Source organism: Engystomops pustulosus, chromosome 5 (assembly GCF_040894005.1).
Source record: "Engystomops pustulosus chromosome 5, aEngPut4.maternal, whole genome shotgun sequence".
In the NCBI taxonomy this organism is placed as follows: Eukaryota; Metazoa; Chordata; class Amphibia; order Anura; family Leptodactylidae; genus Engystomops; species Engystomops pustulosus.
This window is the reverse complement of record NC_092415.1, coordinates 50,984,805-51,010,322: the sequence shown is the minus strand read 5'-3', so window position 1 is coordinate 51,010,322 and position 25,518 is coordinate 50,984,805. Positions and strand designations below refer to the sequence as shown.

Here is a 25,518-nt window from a genome sequence, read left to right as displayed (position 1 = left end):
TAAAGTTGTAACAGCAGAACAGACATTGTATTTTTCCTGCCCAACTGGAATGTAACACAAAGTCTACAGTAAAAAAAGTACAATTACGGTATGCTCTAAAAAGTTATTGGGGGTCATTTATCTTCATTTTTCTTCCTGTTTTTTTCTGTCTTTTTTGAGACATTTTTTGGCTCATTGTAATTTTTGCATCCTTTTTGGGAACATTTTTAAATGTCCGCAGGACATTTGTTTTTCGTCAGTAAGACACATTTATCTTCTATTCCATGTGTGCTAAATGTTGCAAATGACATTTAGCAACACACTAAACAGAGTGGGGCGTGCACAGCTAGAGTATATACTGGTCCGCACACAAATAGGAGACTATATATACTGAGAAGAAAAGACGTGTGCTACACTGGACCAAAATTCAATTTTTAATACAATCCAATCCTTATTCCAAAATATCAAAAATACACAACAATTTGATAAAACCAATTAAAAATGTCAGAAAGAACACAGGGTGGAGTGGGCCAATGGCTCTACTCCATCCACCACCCCTATCCACGAGTGTATGGACAAAATACAAGAAGTCAAGTAGATGTCACGGTATACAATTCAATGCGTATCAGTGGCTAGAATGAACAAGTACAAAAGATGTAAACATCCCACTAGTATATAGCTGAGAATACAATTGACATGGAATCACCTGCCAACAAAACATACAAAGTATTTAGACATGTGCAATATGACTCTTACAAAAGAGAGCAGGTACCATGTAATGATCCAATGTATAAATAAACCGGGTACAACTGGGCCTGGCAAAGCACACAGGTATACCCATACACAAACCTAAGCCACAATACGCACCATACACTGAACGGGTGGCAGAGGTGGGAGACATTTAGCATTTCATATTGTCTAAAATTTGCAAACATTTTTTGGCGCAAAAAAAAAACAAACTATACTTAAGAAGACGTTAGAAAATAGAAAAAAGTGACTCGAGACATTTTTGCGACACTTGTAACAAATGTTTCAAAAAGAGATCTTAAAAAAATCCCCCATTTAACACAAGGAAAAAGTGAGATTGATAAATTACCAAAGAAGCAGATGGAAAACATGGAAGTCGGGGAAAGTTGTATTGGAGTTGTCTTGCACTTTAAGAGATTCCATATACTTAGTATTTGTCCCATTCGTTCAGCATAATAACTATTTTCACTTGTTATTCAATAAACTGTTTCCTAATGGATTTCTAGATGGAGCTGCATGTGCATGTGCCTTACGTGAAATATCTTTTTTTCTCCTTTCATAATGTAAAAACTCAGGACCATATAAAACCTGACAGCTGAAGGCTGGATAATTGGAGCTGCATAATATAGCATCGACACTGCGTATGCAATCATTGCTCTTGTAGCTTGACATTAATGTACAGAGCACATGAAAGGCACAAAAGACCTGATGGGAGAAAAGCCCTTATACCACCACTGATTACAAAGCTGAGACTAAAATGGTTTTCACTAAATACAATGGTAAAAAAAAGATTGGAATTCACAAAGGCCAAAGGCGATAAATAATTTCATATAACTAATTGAAATTAGAGATGTTTAGGAACTTGTGGGTGGAAGCTTTTGTTGGTACATTTAGCTTTAGTATAAGCTGGCTGAACCCTTTTGAGATATTTTTAGAAGCTCAATTCAAAGTCTTTTCTGAAACAAGGATGTAATTTATTGCAACTGGACTGAAAATTCAACTCAGTTGGGTGCTCTCTTCTCAGCCCCCTTTGCTGACAATATTTGCAATCCTCTTCCGAACACAAGCAAAATATTGATGGTAAATGGAAACTCTTCTGTTATCAGTTCCCTTTGACTTCATGGTCCCTTTCCATCATTAATTTGTTAGCAGTATCATAAAAAATGGTGCCCTTCCTAGGACACTATTTGACCTAATAAACCACTATCAGTACTTTGGGAAACAGATAACCCCTTTCAGAACATATTTCTATTATGATGCAATGTGGTGGCTTCATTCAAACAATCAACTTTGAAGTGAGTTGTAAATTGGTCAAATAAACTGAAGGTGGAAAGTTTAAAACTGAAGTCAAGCTCTCCCCACCTCAGAACATCTCCTCTTCTATGATTTATCAGAATTTATGATTATGATTACCTGTATGTAAGACTTCCAATTACTGTGAAGGGGGCATTCGGGTGTTGGTAGAGCTTGACTGAAGTGCTGAGCTCTCTTCTACCACTTTATACAAGCAATATGTATCTTTCTTCAAATTTGATTTTGGCCAATGGGCCATTAAAGAAAGTAAAAAAATATGATCTATAAAATATGATCTATAAATATGATCTAGGCATTTTAGGTCAATTTACTTTAAAGTTATATCCTATTTCCACCTTTATAAAACTCAAGTTGGTCATCTTACTGCTGTTCCTTTGTTTAGACCTGAATCAGGATTTTTCACTAAGCACTAATGTTACTCTTTGCAGTAGTAGTTATTATTAAAATCAATTAATATTAGTCTGATTGTAAGACAAATGACATCTCTACTTCCTTAGTTCCTCAGTTCTTTGTATTAGAATAAAGTAAAGCAAAATGGTAGCTGTAGAAATGCAGTCCCATAGTGTGATGAGGGCTATAGGGAAAGCGGCATGCTATGTGCCTTCACTGTAGTGTGATAAATTATAGGTGGGTTGCAGACTCAGGAAACTACTTTAAATTGAAATTCTTGTTTGAATAAAAAATATCCATTGCATGCTTTTTCCAAATGTTTTACTTCTTTTGATATGCTGTTGTATTGGCTCTACCTATTTACTGCTCATTATCTAGGTTACTGACACATTTGCAGATTAACTGAGGGGTCAGAAATTCCCCTCTAGTTCCAGTCCCCCTGTTGCGTGTGTGAAGAGTCTGTGTGGCCTGGAGCACCTTTCTGCACAATACTTCCTTGTAGTTGATGCCTCCGGTTATGTACTGCTTACATTGCATCCACGGGATCACACATGTAAGGTCAGCAACATCTTAGTAACTTCATTGCTGCACTCAGTCAGCAGAAACGTAAAACCACTTCCCAATATGAAGTGGAAGCAGCAGAAAAATTGATAGTAAAACTATATTGAAATACATTTTGTATGTAAAATTTGTATTGTAAAAAATCAAACATACGACACAATGGGGCACATTTACCAACAGGGTCACTGAAGCTCACAGAAAGTGCATTGTCCGACAATAATGCACCATGTGGCGACTCATTAGATAGAGCGCCTGATATCCTGCATGTGTCACTTCCCCACTCAGGTCCGACAGCGTTCACTATCTTTTTAGTGGTTCATCTAAGTGCTTGGGATTCCGACAGAATTTGAAAGCTAAATCCTGTGCTCAGTCCGAATCAGTTGGATTGTCCAACAGCACGGCCCCAATTTGCGTCGCATCGAAGCCAGCGCAGATTTGCCACAAAAAGGGTTGCATGCACCACAATCCCAGCGCACACAACAGCGCAGCCCCGAAAACGATACACAGTCCGACAAAAGTGTGCATGCGACCCTTAGTAAATGAGCCCCAATGTAGCAAGTGCATCTAGCTAACATTGAAATTCATGATATTGTAAGTTCTCACAAAGTACTTAGACAAAATGTTAGAGGGATAGACGAACAAAGAAACATATATTTTATAACTTATTAGAAAGAGATAGATAGATAGATGGATCGATGGATAGTTTTTTTTTTTCCCTATATATATTTTATCTCAATAACATTTCCTTTTATGTCATTTTATGCCCTGCCATTATTTAGTATGCATCATTAAGTCATTTTATGCAGAAGTTCAAGTGTACATGGCTGACAGCCTGAGAGTTAATTAATGAATACCTGTCTGCAGGGCACAGGAGGACTTGCACAGTGTTGGCACAGCGCCATGAGTTTGTAAAAACCACCCAGTTGGAAAGAGACATGTGGTGCTGTAAAATGCTGCACAGAAGGATTGAACAAATTTAGCAATAATTGGACCTGTTACCAAATATATATTTTTTTATATAAAGATTCCCCAAAATTTGGATAGGATATGTTCATGATATATTAAGAACTATGTGAATTACCTAAGTACATTGTTTACATAAAAAATATAGAAATAAAGCAATCTAACAATAAAACACTTAGGTTACATGTCTAATGTTAATAATGAAATTCATTTTGTCGGCTGAATGTAACAAACTTCCAGGCTATTCCTTGTTAGTGCTCATTTTACTTATATTCATCAGCAGAAAAACATCTCTTATATTTCTTAAAGCCTTCATCACGCACCCACGCCTTCCTAGTAATGTACATTGTTCATCTAATTGTATGTCATACTGAAATATTTTGACAGCCTGTACCCACAAACTAAGACCAAAAGTAGAGTTTTTAAGTATAGATGAACAGATCTGTAAAGTTCTATTCCATTTCTGTTCTTAACAACACTCATCACTGAGATTCTTTGTGAATCTTAAAACCAATTGATTTCATTCGCTCATCTTGATTGAAGGGGGTTCCTAAGGGCTCTTTCACATTGGCTTTGTTTTTCTCTTCCCTGGTTCAGTGTTTTCCACCGATGTGTCACAAAGCCATTTGTTTCAATAGGTGCTTTCACATCACATCACTGATCCATTGTCCATAAAAAAATTATGAGACATCCTTTTTTTTCACGAAAGACAATACAAATATATGGATCCGCAAAAAAATCATGAAACCTCCATTTTTTTCACTGAAGAGCCTAAGAAACCAGGTGTGATGTCTTCAAAGCAGTGTTAACTTCTTAATGACTCATCTTTTTTTCATTTTTATGTTTCCATTTTTTGTTCCCCACCTTCAAAAATCTATACTGGAAAGCAGGAAAAAAATACCAAATGCTCTGAAATTGGTGAAATAAATTGCTTCATTTTCATTTTCTTGTTGGCTTGAATTTTACGGCTTTCACTGTGCACCTCAAATTATATGTCTACTTTATTCTATTGGTCGGTGCTCTCATAGGGATACCAAATTTTTATAGGTTTTATGATGTTTTCATAGATTTACAGAAATTAAAACCTCCTGTACAAAAAAAAAATTAGTTTGCCATCTTCTGGCGCTTTTTCATTCTTCAGTGAACGGAGCTGTGGGCAATGTCAATTTTTGCGACTTTTAACCCCATAGTGCAATAAAACGTACCCTTACGTCTTACTGCGCATGGGGGAGTATGAAGAGGGCTCACGGGCTGAGCCCTCTTCATACTCACCGGTCATTTGCTTCATAATGAAGCAAACGCCCATCGCTAACACCCGTGATCGGTGTTGACCCTTTGATCGCCCTGGCCGTCACTGGGGAGCGGTGATCCGTTGTCATGACAGCCTTGGATCACACAAAGATCTGAGGCTCTCATGATCGAGGCTATCTATTACAATGTGCGATCTGCACTGTAGTATGGCAGTATATCGTAGGAACAATCAGACAACCTAGGGTTAAAGTACCCTAGGGAGTCTGAAAAATAGTTTAAAAAAAAAAAAGGTAAAAAAAAATTTATATTAAAAAAACATAAAAATTCAAATCACCCCCCTTTCCCTAGAACTGATATAAATATAAATAAACAGTAAAAATCATAAACACATTAGGTATCGCCGTGTCTGAACATGCCTAATCTATCAAAATGTAATAACCGGTTTTCACTGCGTTTAACCCCGTAGCGGAAAATAGTGCCCGAAGTCGCAAACAGCACTTTTTTGCCATTTTGAAAAATAGAAAAAAATTCTATAAAAAGTGATCAAAAGGTCGCACAGTCCAAAGAAAACGTCATCATAAGTTGCAAAAAATGACACCACTCCCAGCTCCATACACTAAAGTATGAAAAAGTTATTAGCGCAAGAACACGGCAAAATGAAGAATTTTTTTTCTGTACAGGAGGTTTTAATTTTTGTAAATGTATGAAAACATTATAAAACCTATACAAATTTGGTATCCCCGTGATTGTATTGACCCAATGAATGAAATAGACCTGTCATTTAGGGCGCACAGTGAAGGCTGTAAAAACCAAGCCCACAAGAAATGGCGCAAATGTGTTTTTTCATAATTTTCACTGCATTTAGAATTTTTTTCCCGCTTCCCAGTGCATGGCATGGAATATTTAATACCATCACTATTAAGATCAATTTGTTACTCAGAAAATAAGCCATCAAACAGCTCTGTACATGGAAAAATAACAAAGTTATAGATTTTTGAAGGCGGGGAGTGAAAAAAAGCAAAAAAAACGAAAAAGGGCCTGGTCCTTAAGGGGTCAATGATGTTTTCCATGCTACCATGTTTTGGACTGTACAGCTTTTTGATGACTTTTTATTGAATTTTTAATATTTAGCAAAATGGTGAAAAAGGGCATTTTCAACTTTGGTTGCTATTTTCCATTATGGGTTTAAACACTGGGAATAACCGTTATCATTATATTTTTGGGACGTGGCAATACCTAACGTGTTTATGATTTTTACTGTTTATTTATATCAGTTCTAGGGAAAAGGGCGGAGATTTGAATTTGTATGTTGCTTATTATTTAATTTTTTTAGAACTTTTTTTATAATTTTTTTAAATTATTATTTTTCATTCCCAGACTAAAGTATGGTAGTATATGGGGACTTTCCAAATCTTGGGATATGGAGTATATGAGCATTTGTAAATCGCGCATTGTAAGAAATGGGCTAAACGAGACAGCCTTGGGTCTGCATAAGACTCCAGGCTGTCATAGTAACCAACCGCCGACCCCAAGGACTCCGCAGGGGTGGCAATTGAATGCAACAGGGCAACACCCACACACAGCCGGGATTTAAGTTTCATAGTTTTCGTAGCATTTTCGTAGTTAACACCAATCAAGGTGCCAGTGAGCATTCTACATCCTCCCACTCCCAAAATGTACTGTACTATGATGGCGCACATAGGTAAGGGTTTTTTTTTGCAGATGCGGAGACACAATGGAAACAAAATGCAACGGATGCACAACTGAATCTGAGCAACAACGGCAATGTGAAAGAGCCCTTAGGCTGAATACATTAACACTTACCAAGATATTTTATGTCCCATTTATTTGAATAGGAACTAAGGTCAAGTTCACCCCCCCCCCCCCCCCCCGTTACATCTTCAGTTATTGTGAATCAGAACCAGGTATGATCAAACACACAAAACAGGTAAAAGTACTTTTCTTATACTTCTTTCCTTGTAAGTGTATAGTTGCTGGAAAGACTTCCAATAACTGAACAAAATAACTGAAGACCTAACAAAGATGCAAACAGGTCCTATTCTGTAGTGAACTAGTTTGAAATTATATCCACAGTAAATATTTCCATTAAGATACCTTAATAATCTTCTTATAATCCCGATTACTGAAGGTAAAATAACCACCTGCTTCATTTTGCTAGAAGCTAGCAAAGGTGGCATGAAGAAACCAATATTCCATACATGAAAGCTCTGTAAATTTTGAAAAAGAAGATGTTTCCACCATTAATTTATTTTGACTTGAGCTAAATGGTTATTTTCAAGTAATTCACATAGGGCACTCAATAAATGCTGGTCCTATGATCCTGTGAGTAGGAGATAAGTGTAATTTATGGCAACTCTCTACAATGGGGCTCTCTCTGAATTCGTACATTAAATAAAAGAAAGATAACTGTGATAGCCCCTTGTCCTCCCACCCTTACACTAAGCTCTGAAATTGATTCACTTCTACCTACTTCTTTTATCCATCACCTCTTTTACATTGGCAATTTCAAGCCCATGTGTTGAATTTTTTGGTCCTTATTAAGAAACTTTTAGTAGTTGTAGGTAGCATTGGTACAAAATAAATATTTTACTATATATGTATAGGAAAAAACTTAAGTATATGATATATCCTAGAAATATTCAATAATAAGGTACTTTTGGAAGGGAATAAATGTTTAGTTTCAGATTTTTTTACTATTTTGAAGCTTTTGAAGAATTGTGGCTGTCCCAAATTTCTTCCATTTCAGGATTACAGAGGCCAATGTGCTCTTAGGAGTTCTTTTGTGACCTTAGCCAGATCTGTGCCGCTTTGCCACAATTCTGTCTCTGAGCTCCTTGGGTAGTTCCTTAGATCTCAAGATTCTCATGTGCTCTGACATGCACTGTGTAAAAGTCTGGCTTCATCCCGGTTTGGGGTACTATTTACATGTATTCCATGTTATTTATGTACACATGTAAAATAAGGAGTGAGAGACAAGGTGAAAAAAATGTAATGAAATGCAGGAAATATTTTGGATGTCTGATTTGGCAAACAATTATACTTATTCGTGTTGTTTTATTAACCCCTTCCCGACGCGCGCCGTACTAGTACGGCGCGCGCCGGGTCCCGGTGCATGGAGAGGGCTCGCGGGCCGAGCCCTCTCCATAGCCGGTAAGTCTTTGCTGCATATTGCAGCAAAGGCTTACCGGTAACACCCGCGATCGGTGCTAGCACCGATCGCGGGTGCTTTCACCGCGATCGCCTCCGATGACGTCACGGGGAGCGGTGATCCGTTGCCATGACAGCATCGGGCCTCACGAAGGCCCGAAGCTGTCTCGTTTTAACCTATTCATTACAATGTGCTATCAGCACATTGTAATGAATGAGGAGTAAAATCCCCATATACTGCCATATTGCAGTATGGCAGTATATGGTAGGATCGATCAGACAACCTAGGGTTAAAGTACCCTAGGGAGTCTGAAAAATAGTTAAAGTAAAAGTAAAAAAAAGTTAAAAAAAAAAAAATTATATTAAAAAAACCTAAAAATTCAAATCAGCCCCCTTTCCCTAGAACTGATATTAATATTAATAAACAGTAAAAATCATAAACACATTAGGTATCACCGCGTCCGAAAATGTCCGATCTATCAAAATATTATAACGGTTTTTCACTGCGTTTAACCCCGTAACGGAAAATAGCGTCCAAAGTCAAAAATGACATTTTTTTGCCATTTTGGAAAATATAAAAAAATTAATAAAAAGTGATCAAAAGGTAGCACAGTCCTAACAATGATAGCAATGAAAACGCCATCAAAAGTCGCAAAAAATGACACCACCCACAGCTTCGTACACCAAAGTATGAAAAAGTTATTAGCGCCAGAAGATGGCAAAATCAAAAAAAAAAATTTTGTACAGGAGGTTTTAATTTTTTTAAATGTATGAAAACATTAAAAAACCTGTACAAATGTGGTATCCCTGTGATCGTAGCAACCCAAAGAATAAAGTAGACTTGTCATTTGGGACGCAGAGTGAAAGCTGTGAAATCCAAGCCCACAAGAAAACGTCGCAAATGTGTTTTTTCACCATTTTCACTGCATTTGGAATTTTTTTCCCGCTTCCCAGTACGCGCCATGGAATATTAAATACCGTCACTACGAAGTGCAATTTGTTACGCAGAAAATAAGCCATAACAGAGCTCTTTATGTGGAAAAATAAAAAAGTTATAGATTTTTGAAGGTGAGGTGTGAAAAATGGAAGTGAAAAAACTAAAAAAGGCCAAGTCGTTAAGGGGTTAATGTACTCAGTTATCTTGCAAAATTTAAGATGGTTACCCAAACATACCATTTTTTTTAACTAAACATGGCCTTGGTGGAACAGTCTAGACAGGACCTTAGCATTTTGGGCGCTCTTAGCCACCTAAACTGTCCACCATTGGGAGGTCCTAACTGCCAAGAAAAAAATTACTTGTATCTGTGTAATTTATGGATCAATAAATATTTGTTGAAAGTTTACAATGTACAGAATATAAACAACAAAAATACATTTAAAATAAAAACACAAATGTCTCATCCTCCAGAGAAACATGGCTGCATCCATGCGATTACACAGAACATCAGAGGCTTTAGATTGTAGTTGAGGATATCAGTAGGCACAAAAACAATGGATGGACAAACATATAACTGAACATATAACTTACATGCTATTACAATAAAATATGAGAGCAGAAAATGTATTGTTTTTATACAGTCCACAATCTGGGGGATGTTATTTATATATAAATCAATTAAAAGGTGGTCTGTAAATAAATATATTTTGGGCATTATACATAGGAATTATTTAGATGCGCTGTATGGAAGGGAATTAATTAGGGGTTGTCACATAGAAATTCATGAATAATTGTGTACTATATATAAATAAATAATAATAAAAATAAACAGTGTGCTTTATAGAAAAAAATAAAGGGGTCTCTGTATAAATTCATTAATGAGGATTGCTGTATGTAGATTAGAAGGGTACTGTATTTAAACTAATTAGGTGGATACTGTATTTAAGTGACAATTTACAGCAGGTTGTATGCAAAATAATTTAGGGGGCATAGTTTTATTTCAAATTAAAGGGGATGTTGTATATTATATAATTCATTTTTTGTTACAGTATGGAACATAGTTTTTATAAATTGTACTCTCTAGGGTATGTGACTGTGGTATTTTTAGGAGCAAAGTTGTTGTGGGAACAAAGTTCAGCATACTAATTGGTCTATAGCCTCAATAGACATAATAAAGAGGCTACATCTGTTTTTAAAAAGCTTGAGATATTGAGGAGCACACAATTCTTATGGAGCTTATGATCCAAGGCTTTGATACACATCTAAATGGCTTTATTCCTTACTAATAAGGCAACAGCAGGGCACTGGAAACTAGATTTTTATATTTAAGGACAATTTAAGTGATCTAAAGTTACAAGTATTTTTCTTGTAGAAACAAAGAAAAAATCATTAAATATCTGTAATTCCTCTGAGGCACAAGTAATTTCTGGCACCTATATTTTTTTTCCATTTACTCTGACATTTCTTATAATAATTAAAAATAATATTCAGAAATATTGGGGCTCATTTACTGAGGGTCGCGGAGCGCACTTTCATTGGACTGTGCTCTGAAATTTTGGCACACATGATGAATTTTTGGTGCAGCTATGGTGGCTTCCATGCAACACAAATTTGGGGGCGTGTTGTCGGATGACCTGACTGATTTGGACTGAGCGCGGGTTTTAACATTAAAATTGTGTCGCAAGCCCAAGCACTGACATGTACCATGAAAAAGATGGTGAACTCCGTCGGACTTGAGCGGGGAAGCGACGCGAGCAGGATATTGGGCGCACGATTGTGGTGAATCACGACACACTGCATTATCGTCGGACAATGCACTTTCCGTGAACTCCAGCTGCCGGGTAAGTAAATGATCCCCAATCTGTCAGCTGACATCATCTATCACTGTTATTCTATTAGAAGCAAATAAGCAGCAAATAAGAGAATGTTTTATGGTTCCCTTTCAGTATATTTTCCTACTCATATAACATGATTACTAATCCATGCACAGAAAAGAATGTGAGAGACACTGATTTCCATACTGATTTCACCTTCCTAAAAAATAAACAATTTTTAATCTGACTCTCTTCAAGATGATATTCATAATGCCTCAGGAAAGCATCACATAGTTAGCTACAGGCAATCTGTGCATTTTGGGGACAGTGTAATTAGTAAAAATAATCTTTATTTAAATTTTGCTATAATATTCTGTAGCACTTTACAAATCGTAAGGGACATATACAAATAAAATAAGACCTAACCGAGTGCAAACTCATTCATATAGAACAGTAGGAGTGAGCATCCTGCTTGCAAGAGCTTGCAGTCTATGAGGACTGGTAAATGATGGACAATTGAAGGCATAATTAGTTTTTTTTCTACAGTATATTCTCTCATAAATATACAGTCAAGCAGTCTCTTGTGATTTCATGTGATCAGGTACATGCATGGGATAGATTTTTCAAATGTTAGGGGTCACATGACATGGATTTCTGAATGATGTAACATAGCTTTCTCTCTCAATGTTTCAACAAGGTAGTGTGTAAAATATATGACACAGTATGTTCTACAGAGCTGTATATGTATGTAGTTGAAAACTGACAGACGGTCCCTAAGTACTGGTAGCAGGGAGACCTATCAATCATGGCTAATAAGGGAGGGCAGTAAAAACTGGATATACAGGTCTTCATTATTTTCCTTGGACTCATTATTATCATTAAATATAAGTTTACAAACTAATATTTTACATTGCAGCCATGGAAAGAATCCCATTTACCAATAAGGGCAATGCTTTTTAATTATAGGTTTTTAAATTAATTAATTAATTTGAAAGGCAGGTTCCCTTTAAAGCCTTTTAAGGTCTGGTCAGATAAGGGTAAAGACAAGATAAGAATTATAAGATAAAGTTTGTGCCTTTGATCTTGAGACCTGTTGTTGCACTAGTGAAGACTGAGAAAAAGCTGCATGCAGTATATAGTCTTCATATTTTTCATGTATTCTCAGTCTGGCATTCCAGTCATCAAAGCAAAGTTTGCATCTTTCTTTTCTTAGCCGTGCCTCTTCAGAATAAAGGATTCCTCTGTGCAGCTTTACAGCTGCTCTCTAAATTCCCAGTCTCCTTTTAAAAAGATGACAGCATAAAATATACACTGTGCTTTTTGAGTGGATCTCACGGTCACATAAATCGCAACCAAAACAAAAAAAATTTAAAAAAAGTATGACCACTAGAAAAGAATTATGGATGCCCTGAAAAGACTTAGGTCTTTTTAGTTTACTTTTACATTTTGGTTTGCATTTAAGTTGCAGATTGCTTTACTATTAGAGATGAGCGAACATGCTCGTCCGAGCTTGATGCTCGTTCGAGCATTAAGGTACTCGAGACGGCTCGTTGCTCGGACGAGTATTTCCCCTGCTCGAGATCGAGCATTTAATTAAAAAAACACAGTGAAGAACAATGAAGAATAGAATAAAAACAGTGAACACAGTGAACACAGGATCATTTAAGTGAAAAACACAGTGAAGAACACAGTGAAGAATAGATTACAGATGTGCGGCACATCTGCTTACTTGTCGGAAGATACGCGCGGAACGGTGCGAACAAAATAGTATGTGAAGAACAATATATATGTGTGAAGAAGACATTGCAGAACACGGTGAGCAGGACAGAGACACCGGGGAGCAGCACAGAGACACCGGGGAGCAGCACAGAGACATCGGGCAGCGGCACGGAGACATCGGGGAGCGGCACGGAGACATCGGGGCACGGAGACATCGGGGCACGGAGACATCGGGGCACGGAGACATATGGGCACGGAGACATATGGGCACGGAGACATATGGGCACGGAGACATCGGGGCACGGAGACATCGGGGCACGGAGACATCGGGGCACGGAGACATATGGGCACGGAGACATCGGGGCACGGAGACATATGGGCACGGAGACATATGGGCACGGAGACATATGGGCACGGAGACATCGGGGCACGGAGACATCGGGGCACGGAGACATCGGGGCACGGAGACATATGGGCACGGAGACATCGGGGCACGGAGACATATGGGCACGGAGACATCGGGGCACGGAGACATCGGGGCACGGAGACATATGGGCACGGAGACATCGGGGCACGGAGACATCGGGGCACGGAGACATCGGGGCACGGAGACATATGGGCACGGAGACATATGGGCACGGAGACATCGGGGCACGGAGACATATGGGCACGGAGACATCGGGGCACGGAGACATATGGGCACGGAGACATATGGGCACGGAGACATATGGGCACGGAGACATCGGGGCACGGAGACATATGGGCACGGAGACATATGGGCACGGAGACATAGGGGCACGGAGACATCGGGGCACGGAGACATCGGGGAGACTTCAGTGGAAGAAGAGCAGCGGATCCCGGGACAGCGTATCTCCCGACAAGTAAGCAGATGTGCAGAACATCTGCAATCTATTCTTCACTGTGTTTTTCACTTAAATGATCATGTGGTCACTGTTTTTATTCTATTCTTCACTGTTCTTCACATCTGTTAACTTGTCGGGAGATAATATACGCGCGGAACAGTGAAGAATAGATTGCAGATGTTTGCATACATCTGATAACTTATCAGAAGACATTCTTTTTCAATTAATTAACACATTTTATTCCCGAACCATGGTCCCTTTGAAAAATGCTCGAGTCTCCCATTGACTTCAATGGGGCTCGTTATTCGAGACGAGCACTCGAGCATCTGGAAAAGTTCGTCTCGAATAACGAGCACTCGAGCATTTTAGTGCTCGCTCATCTCTATTTACTATACAAAATTTTATAGTAGAAATAATAACGTGATGGTTTACACCTGTAGCACCCCTATTGATCAAAAATATTATATCACGTCCAATTCATTGGACAGGTCATTAACAATTTGAGTCTGTCATCCTGCATCTGAGCCAATAAGCCATTGACTTCAATATGGACATAGCCGGTGCAGACAGCATCACACATATTGAGGCAGAGCGCTTCCTTGAGTTCCTGCCTGCTCTGCTTCGAGTGAAGAGAAGGAGGAAGAGAAGATGGAGGATCGGTGAGCATCAGAAGGTGAGTATGTAAGTTTATCTTTTTATGCACTTTTGGGCTGCAGGGCAATTAATTATTTAGGGGGCTGCATCACGCATTTAATTATTTTGTGGCTGCAGGGCATTTCATTATTTGGGATGCTGTATCGGCAATTTCATTATTTGGGGGGCTGCAGGGTATTTACTTATTTGGGGGGATGCTGCAGGGCATTTCATTACTAGGGGGCTGTTGCAGGGCATTTCATTAAGATGGTCCATGGTGCATTTTTCATTACTGAAGGAAGGCTGCTGGGCATTACATTACTTGGGGAGGCTGTTACTAATGCATATACCACCCTAGACTTATACTCGAGTTAATGAGTTTTCCCAGTTATCTGTGGTTACATTAGGGGCTTCGGCTTATACTCGGGTCGCCGTATATACAGTACTTTTATGTAGAGCACAGTTCAGTTTTTAGTACTGTAAAACATGGTTTCCATTTAATGTTGTGGATTCCTGATTTTAAGAGAGAATTGTTATTTAACCCCTTAATGACCCCCCTATCGGGAATCTATGTCGGTCATTAAGGGTACTTCTTCTGACGCGACCCCTTTCTACGGCGCCGCGTCAGAAGTAGATTTCGGGACATCGGGTCAGTATAGTGCCGGTGTCGGGCTGTGATATCACAGCCCAGACCCGGCACTAACACCTGGGATCGGAAAAACTCTGATCCCGGGTGTTTAACCCCTTACACGCCGCGGTCAAGTATGACCACGGCGTGCAAGTGTGTCCCACGTGGATCTGACCCCCCGGTGTGCTTACCGGGGGATCCGATCCCTCCTGCCGCTGCCCCGGGTCCGGCGCAGCATGCTCAGTTACTTACACTATACACTGCAATACAAGTGTATTGCAGTGTAGAGGCTTGAATAAGTGATCGGATGATCGCTTGTTCAAGCCAAAAGGTGGAAAATATGTGAAAGTAAAAAAAAAAAAAGATTAAATAATTTTATAATAACAATTAAATAAATAAATAAAATAAAGTCCCATAATCTCCCCAGTTACACATATAATGCAAATACAGTGTATAAAACACAAAAACACACGAAAAATGTACATATTTGATAATAAAGATGAAATATTATTTTTATGTTACGGTGAGCAGGGGAAAAAAAATGCTAAAAATCCAAAATAAAAATTGATGATTTTGTTTGTGTCCCCCTTGAAATAGTTAATAAAATCTCATGAATAAGCTATAGACCCCCTAAATGAATTATCTATACATTGTATCTCATCCCGTAAAAAATAAGCCCTCATATGTTTGCATTACCAAAAAAATAAAAATGTATAGGTCGTACAATGTGACAATACAAATCTGCTGTGAATGGCGCCTCCATTCATTCTATACTTGGCCGTGCGCCCGTACAGAGGTTTACCACCACATATGGGGTATCAGTACACTCGGGAGGAATTGGGCATCAAACGTTACAGTGCGTTTCATCATTTAATTTATTCTGAAAATGTCAGTTTGGCCTAAATGAATGTATTTTCCAAAAAAATTCCATAGTTTCTAAATCGCAGGTCCATATTGTTTTAACCCATGTGAAACACTTAAAGGGTTAATGGACTTAATAGAAGTTGTTTTACATACATTGAGGGGTGAAGTTTCTATAGTGGGGTAATTTATGGGGTTTTACTATTATTTAGGCCTTACAAAGTTACTTGGAAGCTGAGTTTTCCCTCAAAATGTGAGTTTTGGCAATTTTCATGAAAATGAGAAAAATCGCACCTAAAGTTCTGCGCCTCATAACATACTAGAAAAGTGAGAGGATGCATAAAATATCATCCTAACATAAAGCAGACATTCCGTAAATGTAATTTATCAAGCTTTTTGGGTAGTTTTACATCCTGTCTGGAAAGCAGAACATTTCAAACTTGGAAAATGAAGATTTTTTACAAACTTTTGCCAAATTTTCTCTTTTTTTTCAGAACGAATCGCAAAACGTATCACTTAAATTTTATAACTAACATGAAGTACAATGTATCACGAGAAAACATTCTCAAAATCACCGGGATATGTTAAAGCGTTCTGAAGTTATAACCAATTATCGTGAGACATGTCAGATTTGAAAAATCTAGTCTGGTCATTGAGCTGAAAACTAGTGTCGGTGATAAGGGGTTAATATGGTCCAGGTGCCATATGGAAGTAAAATTAAATTGTAGAATGATTTATAACAGCTGTTTTTTTCTTAGGATTTGAGATCATTTGACAAGGTTTTCTAATAAAAATTATTTCCTTCTTTGTTAATTTTCCAGATGATCCAGTTTCAGAAATCAAGCACTTGTCCAATACAAAAGGTAAGAAATAATTATAACTTGTTTATAACATGTTTATAATAACAATAAAGAATTGAGTTAAATAAATATGTAATCATATAATAAAAAACACCATTATATAAAACAATCAAGAATTATTATTAAATACAGGACAACTCAAAGTGGTAATGCTAAAATTTGTGGGGAAAAAATAACTTGCTGCCAATATAATGTCTATATGCCCTAATATTGTGTTCCACTTTTGTTTTTATCAGATAGTCTTCTCATCCATTGTAGAGATATGAAATAACATTTTTAAAGAATTTAAAACTGTACAAGTAATGTCATATAAAGTAAATGAGACCCCTACAAATGTGCATACCACAGTCTGAGCTCAGAAACAAATCTTCTGTTTTGAAATGATCTCTGCATGTAAACTATAACTGTGGCCAATAAATAATATACTCATTCCGCAGAAGGAAGGAAAAGTTCTAAACATAATAGATTTCATTACAATGTCAATCACGCTTTTGCAAAAATTCATTTTTAAAACTAGTAAAACTAAATGAGAAGAGAATTAGAAGGAAATGAGATGTAGAATGTGAGAAGGACCTACTGAGTCTTACCCAAATGAGGTCAGTCAGTAGTCTGGTAATTGATAACCTTTGCTCTTGAATTGAAACATTTTTACTAAATAAGTGAACAGCAGAAAATGTGAAATATAAGTAGTACTTCAGACATTACTATTGACGTGCGGACTTTACTAGTATTTACTAGTATAATATTTACTAGTCTAAAAAAGTAAGCCACGTTGCTCCAGTTGGAGTGGGAGGAGGTGCATTCACACTGCCAGAAGGGTGTTCTAAGGACACAACTCCCTATATATAACTTGTATTTGAGAATGTTAATTATGTAAACAACCAATCAAGGAGGCCTAAATGGATCAGGCAAAACCCGGCGTGGAATGGAGCTGGCAGCCTCGGGGCGTATGCTGGAGCCTGAGGGTGCTGTAGGATGAACCCATGGGGTACACACTTACACGATTCATCCTGCTGCTTGACCGTGGTGTGTAAGGGGTAAGACACCGGGGATCTGAGTTTTTACGATCCCGGGTATTAGTGCCAGGTCTGGGTCAGGTCTAGATAAAAAAACGTGCATCACTAATTCTAACCCATGTGGGACAAAATTCATTGGAGCCATCAACTCTGAAGCACATTCTTGCACTTCTGTTAGAGCAAGGTACTGTACATAACCATGTGATTTACTCCCTCAATCTTTGTGCTGTTTGATATGTGTATATTCACCAGTATTTCACACTTGTACAATGCCAAAATATGACATTGAAACATGTATCGGACTAGGAACTGGTGTTTTAACTAGCCCATGGAAGACACAAACAAATAAATAAGCCAACCAAAATATGTTCATGCCAAGACTCAGACTAGGCAATTTTATATTTCATTGCACTGCCAAAAATAAAATTAAATACTAAAAATATCCTTCCCCCCAACCTGCCCAATTTTTCCTCGGCCTAGAGATTGCATTTTGGACCCAGTAATTGCAAGATGTTGCTTAAAATGTAAAATTCCTTTATTTCATACCAATAACATTATTTACAAGAATGTTTCATTTAACAATTATTTGGAAAACCAAATAAAGACTATATGTGGTTATTTTCTACACAAAGTAATAAATAATCTAGAAGTTTGCTTCTTGCTGGTGAAATATAGAAAATACATAGATGCACTAATTAGTTCCCAGAGGTTGAATCACACAGAAGGTAGTCAAAGGATACATTTGCAACAAACTGACTCATACAGCAGGTGGTAAAACCAAGATCTGACATGGTGGAGGTTCACAGTGATGCCCCAGGGAAGCAGTCACTCAGCTCCGCAACTGGAGGAAAGTTAACTTGGAAATTGAAATCAATTTTAATTTTAAGTTCAGTTATATTTTTAAGCATATACCTAACGTAAAAATTTCTGCAGATTATAATGTAAGACTCAGTGTAGACTGGAATATAAATGTATTTCCATTATGGATTGGTGAGTTTAGAGATGACATTAATTCAGTTATATGGGTAATATTACCTTCATAGCATAACTACATATATTATAACACCAGAATCAGATTGACCCCCTGTGTTCTTTGTACCAAGGCTGTTGCTGGAAAAGTACTGTACAGTATCTGTTGATGCATCCAAAACAAATCCCAATGTATCATCAATTTGCCATTTAACTGAAAGACAAGTTATATAATTAAGGGAAATATACAATTACGGTAGTTTTTAACGAGGCTAGATAATAAAAAATAATTTAGTCTGTTATATAAATGTCGTTATCATTGTCTTTGACCACATTAACTTTGCCATACAATAAAAAATGGGGCAGATTTATTCTCAATGACCCACATATTATTAAGCCCCTGCCCCAGTTTTCTGTCTGACTTTTAATTTTAATTTTAATGGAGGATGAGAAACTAGCTAATATCCTGCAACAAGGTTGTAGGATAGTCTCCAGAAGGTCACCCACTATTGGGAATGTAATTTCCCCAAATTTGTTTTGCAGTACGCAAACCACACAAAAAAAAAAACACATGGCTTACTACGAAAGGGTTTTTTAAGTGTGGGACAAACCCGTGCACAATGTGCAGTTTTGCAAAAGATACCAAAACATTTACTGATGTAGATGGTACATCTACTTATGTCATCAAGAAACATTTGACGTGCAACAGCAACTGAGTGCTATATGCCATTCGCTATAATGCATGCAACTTGATGTATATTGGGTTTACCATCCGTCATTTTAAAGAAAGACTTACAGAACATTTAAGAGACATTGTAAACAACAAAAGAACAAAAGGAACTTTTATAAACTAAATATTTGCGGAGCAGTCAAACATTTTTCAGAGGTTCACCAGGGCAATGTATCCAGTTTTGAGACCTTTGTTATTGAAGAGATTCATAAAAATAGGAGAGGAGGGGATAGACAAAAAGCTCTACACAACAGGGAAGCATTCTGGATTTTTCATTTGAGCACAAGAATTCCAAGGGGATCTTAATTACAAACATGAATTTTTATTTCATTATTAAGATATAACAACAAATCAACAACCTTATAGTACATGTAAATAAATAGTCTTCACAGTGTATGTCATACATACTTGTAGATGGTTTATTGAGATAGAGGCATGTTCGTACTAAAATAAGTACAGCTTAAACAAATATCACCCAACAAAAAATGGCTAGTGAGTTTAAAAATGAGTAGTTAGATCTGAATAAATGCATGATATGCTAGACGCTTCAAAATATGTTTTAACCAGTTCGCGACCGCCCGCCATGTATTCACGGGTCGCCCTGCATGGTGAGGGCTCACGGGCTGAGCCCTCTCCATAGCCGGTAAGTCTTTGCTGCATATTGCAGCACCGATCGCGGGTGTTTTCACAGTGATGGCTGCCGGCAAAGCTACCTGCAGCCTCAAAAAGATAGCGGCGCATGGGTTCAATGCGTTTAACCCCGTAACGGAAAATAGCGCCCAAATTCGAAAATGGCACTTTTTTGCCATTTTGAAAAATATAAAAAAATCTATAAAAAGTGATCAAAAGGTTGTACAGTCCTAAAAATGGACTTTATACACCAAAGTATAAAAAAGTTATTAGCGCCAGAAAAATAAAAAAAAATCAAAAAAATAATTTTTGTACAGGAGGTTTTAATTTTTGTAAATGCATAAAAACATTATAAAACCTATACAAATTTTGTGTCCCCTTAATCGTACCGACCCAAAGAATAAAGTAGACATGTCATTTGGGGCGCTCAGTGAAAGACGTAATATCCAAGCCGACAAGAAAATGGCGCAAATGCGTTTTTTCACCATTTTCACTGCATTTGGAATTTTTTTACCGTTTCCAAGTACATGGAATGGAATATTTAATACCATCCCTATGAAGTGCAATTTGTTACGCAGAAAACAAGCCATCACACAGCTTGTTACGTGTAAAAATAAAAACGTTATAGATTTTTGAAGGTGGGGAGTCAAAAATGGACATAAAAAAACTGGAAAGGGCCCTGTTAAAATATGTTATAAAGTCTTCATAACTATCTATATACCAACTATGTATTTACCCTGCGTTTGTGTTGCTTCCCCTCTGAATGCGTGTGCCCGAGTTGTTTTCACTGATTTGGGTGTCTGAAAACTGTGCAAAAGTACTTAGTGCGCTTGCGCACCAATGAAATACACTACAATGAACTAAACAAGTGGACCAATTGTCTAACAATCAGATGTTTCCTGTATCTTTCGAGGTAGTCCTATATCTGATAGATCAGTGAAAAATATATGGTCATGTCGGATAGTTCGAGTTTTGTTATTGAAAGTTATATCGGGGATGTACAAAATGTATTATTTATCGTTTGTTGTTTTTTGTGTGAGAATCCAAAAAACTGAGATACACAATTTGGAAGGTTTTCAACATAATATTGTATTTTATGAAATATGTACGGATTTGTAGGGTTAACTAGGATTATGCTACTACCGGATGTACATATTTTTCGTCATCTGTTTTTTGCGCCATAATAAGGGTGGACATTACACCCGAAACGCGTAGGCCAGTATCCTACTGTATCTACAAGGTGAGGCTTTGCTGAATTTTTAGCTTTTATCCTGTAACCTGTTTGACAAAATGTTGAAAATAAAGTAACCAGAAATAGAAAAGTTCCTCAGTGCCGGAGTGAATCTTTTGTTCCTACTTCTGTCTGACTTTGCACGTTCTTTTCGGTGCAAACTGCTTGCACATGTATTTATAAAGCGGCTGCACTATACCTGACGTGACACAAAATTCACTAAATACACTGAAAGGGGCTTTCCGGTACACAGTCAGACCGTGTGACACATTTATCATGCAGAGTCCGACATAATAGTGTTGAACGCTCTATGTTAGCTGAGGGATTAACCAAGATATGATCCCGCCTCAGTGTAGCCACAGTATTCTCAAGGTATGTTTGGTTCATAATGTATCAAATCAAATGGTAGGTTTCCATTAAGAAATCTTGAAACCAAACTGTAAGGGCAAAAGATGTGTAAAGTTTTCATAATGTATAATTTTCATAATGTATAATGAAAATGGTTCTTATTTTTACACATGAGATTTTATTCACCATTTTTGGTTTGCTTTATTTACTCTAATATTTTAGAAGCAATTTTTGGTATTATTTAGAAGAATTGGTGCATTTAAGTCATTTGTCTGTGAATGAAACTTACATTAAAATTTCTAGACACTATCTAGTAGGGTGCATAAATATCCCAGTGTTCAAATGGCCACTCTGTGTGTTTTAAGTTATGTTCTGATCTCCTACATACATAATTTGAGCAGGAAAATAAAAATAATGGAAGACTCATATGTTGAAAATAACAAAACAGTCTTATAAACAGAATATTTTTATTAACATATCTCATACATAGATGTAAATACTTCCTTGTTTGAAGATTTTGGGGGAACTTTTTAATTTGCTTGAAAAGATTGTTTTATTATCCCAAATTACTTCAGATTTTTTTGTTCTAGGGATTATAGAAATACATTTCAATAATTCATAACTAGTCTGCAGCTTCAGAACTGCTAAGTTGAAGCTTCCCAACCTCCTAGTGTTCACAAAATCTATGTTGACAAACTCCATGAATGATCCCTTAATTGTGTGTTTCAAGTCACAATTTCAAAAATGTAAATATTAAATAAACTGAAATATATTCGGTGAAGTGTCATTTTACTAAATTTAATCCTTTACTTCTAATTTAAGATGTCATTGAATTGTTTTGCTAATACAAAAAATAACAGTCTTCAGCTTTCCCTTATTCCATTAGTCTCAGATTTTGTAAGTTAAATTCTCAGATTAATACAATAGCCAACACAAATATGCTCCTAAAATACAATGCTACATAATAACAAATAAATACCAACGTTCTCCTAAAAATACAATACAATGCTATAAATTCAATTCAATAAAAAACTCTATTGTACTCTGAATAATTCAATTCAATGTCATAAATGCTACATAACGATAAATAAAAATGAACAAACTCCTACAAATACAAATACACGAAAACATATAAAACACCTACACCTCTCATGATAAGATTTGTAATTGCTATTTCCAGCCAGTAATTACAGCGATCACATATCACAGCACTTCAGCAATGGAAGGGGAATTATCAGTCCTGGGAATCAGGGATTTAAAGGTGAGTAGGAGTTTTATTTGTTATTTTGCTTCATCTTGTTATGGATGCTAAAGCTCATTCTCAGCATCTATTCAGTATTACTGTTCTGTCATATGGAATGAAAGCTTGGTATAAGCTGGCACATGACTGACATCAATGGAGACATATTTGCCCAAAAACAGACAATGCTCATTTACGCAATCCATGTGATTTTAACATGACATAATAAAATCCATTGCCACAAAATTCACTGTTAAATTTACCAATTGTACAACAATAAGTTATTGTTAAATGATTGTCCATTTCTGCATTTCAGACCAGCTGAACAGCTTCTCGATCATGTTTCTTTCATGGTCCAACTTGATGGCATCATCAAGAAAATTACCTTTGAAATCCATTGACACTAAAGTCAAGCTCCCCCCACCTTTAAACCCCTCCTCCCCTGTGATTGACATTATGTGCCAGACTTCAGGAGATGTGGTTAATGATGTCCCTAGAAGTAGGACCATTAATTACAGTGAAGGGGGAATTCTGAGTCAGGGAAAGCTTGCCTTCAATGTTAAACTCTCTGCCTCCTTGACGGCACTGCGGAATTGAAGACACTGTATAAATAAAGATTATTATTTTGATGATGCCACCATACCAGGACATGAAAGAAACATGATCTAGAAGATGCTCTGCTGCTTGATAACATACTGGCAGTGGTTTATTTGGGCAATTTTGATGAATCACTTTAATTTCTGATGGGTTCACTTTTACTGGTTAGCCAGATGTGAAATCTCGGTCTGTAATGTTAGGGTACAACTCCTTTTATCAGCTCAAAAAATAATTTACAGCATCGTAGGTCATGTTAACCATTGCTACATCTGTACTGTTCAGACTGAAAGACAGAAAATAGCCAGGTTTGCAGCTTTGGCTTTTATTGCCACTCCAATGGACTTGATTTGAAAATAGACGTTCAGTCTGACCAGTGCCTCATTCAAGTAGCAAGTGAGATGGTGGTCTTTTCTATCTTTTTTCTTAAGATAGGTGTGGGTCCCATAGGTTGGATCTATCCAGTGAAAATGTTAAAATACCAAAGATGAAACTACCTTCAGATCAGGTTCGAATGTTTACTTAGAGGGGTTTAAAAAGAATGTATCCACAGGATAGACAATGTATGTCAGATCCACCAATAGAATTCCTCCACATTATTGTGTTCAGCCTACGGCGGAATGAATTAGAGTGAAGTTCAAAGACCTCTTAGGTCGATTTGGACTATATGTTTTTTTGTACCTGTGGTTTAGAGTCCCAAATTAACCTGTACAAGGGATGTGGGTGGAAGAAAATAAAATAAAATAAACTTTTATAGCCACCTAGATGTGAGTTCAATGTGAGTCGGGATAACATCCCAACCTCACTGCGCATGCAATGTACCAATGACGCTTCCTTGTACAGTAAAGCTGGGGTGCATAATGCTGGCTTCACTACCCACAATGGACAGACATCAAAGGATTAGCGCACACTTCAAAAATCATAACTGGTTTATATGGACCTGCAGATGGTTTAGTGTCCCAAATCACCCTGGCAGGTTTCCTTTAAAATCTACTGTACAGTGAGTGCTGACCTTATCATAATTCTTTTAAAGGGGTTGTCCACTAAGACCAACAGAAATCACAGGGACCTGAAAGTCTTCCTGTGTCCACCCCAGCACATGTGAGACTGGTGTTACACTTTTGGCCATGGAAGTAGCCACACAGGACTAAATGGACCACCAATTAAGCATGTACACTGGGGCATGAGCAGGAAGACCTTCAGAAACCGAATATTTATCCACTATTCAATGAAATACGTATAATTGTTTTTGGTGGGACAACCTCATTTACTTCCCTATAAAACAGAATGGCAGGCTTATTTTCCTCAATATATTATTTCTCTTGTTTAGATCAAAAGTGAGATTAAGCCAACCAGAACATGACATTCCTACCCTATAGCTATTATAGTTTAATTTTCATTTTAGTATTTGCTAGGTTTATGTCCGCATTACAAAGCTGTTTTATTTTAATCCCTTTCATTATCTTCTTTACTTAGTAGAAACTTTTATTCTATCATTGCATATTTTCCAGAACATTGCTGATTCAATATTCAGTTCCAGTAAAGCAAATAGCACTAGGCTGGGCCACCGCTCTAATTGTGCCGCAGCAGATATATTACTACACTCTAGAATTTTAATTTCGTTTTGCCAACATATTGAACCTGTAGTAAGAAGTGATGGATTAACATGAAAATATTATTTAAGTTAATGGGAGCACCTCTAAGACTAGAATACTAAATGTAGAATTAACTGTAAACTCTACAGGAAACATAAACCAGGTAAAATTTCCATTAACCGGTAATTTTGACTTACAGCACCTATATCATCTCTGAAAATGTGGCTATACGGTGCTCTAATTTACTGCTCCGTTATCTCTAGTAGGACACATAAATACTATTAGTATCATGTAACTGTTTAGCTTGTTGCTCACATCAGCAAATCTATAGAACCGTTGTACATTTCAATTTACCGTTTATTGAGAAAGAGGTCTTACCCGCAAGTGAAAGTAAATATAGTATTAGCTGAGCGGCATGTTTATAGCGCGGTTATAGTCCCTGGCCATGATGCATTGCTCGGTGTTTACGTTGCTAAT

General features: G+C 37.2%; 1 protein-coding gene across 2 annotated transcripts in view; it reads left to right on the top strand.

The window, feature by feature from the left end:
* The window catches only part of SNTG1 (syntrophin gamma 1), a 419,742-nt gene that overhangs the window by 154,458 nt on the left and 239,766 nt on the right, over positions 1 to 25,518 (top strand). For both annotated transcript variants that reach the window (XM_072151935.1, XM_072151933.1), the window contains one exon: positions 16,650 to 16,691. The gene's annotated coding sequence lies outside the window, so the exon portion shown is untranslated. The remainder of the gene's footprint in view (positions 1 to 16,649; positions 16,692 to 25,518) is intronic.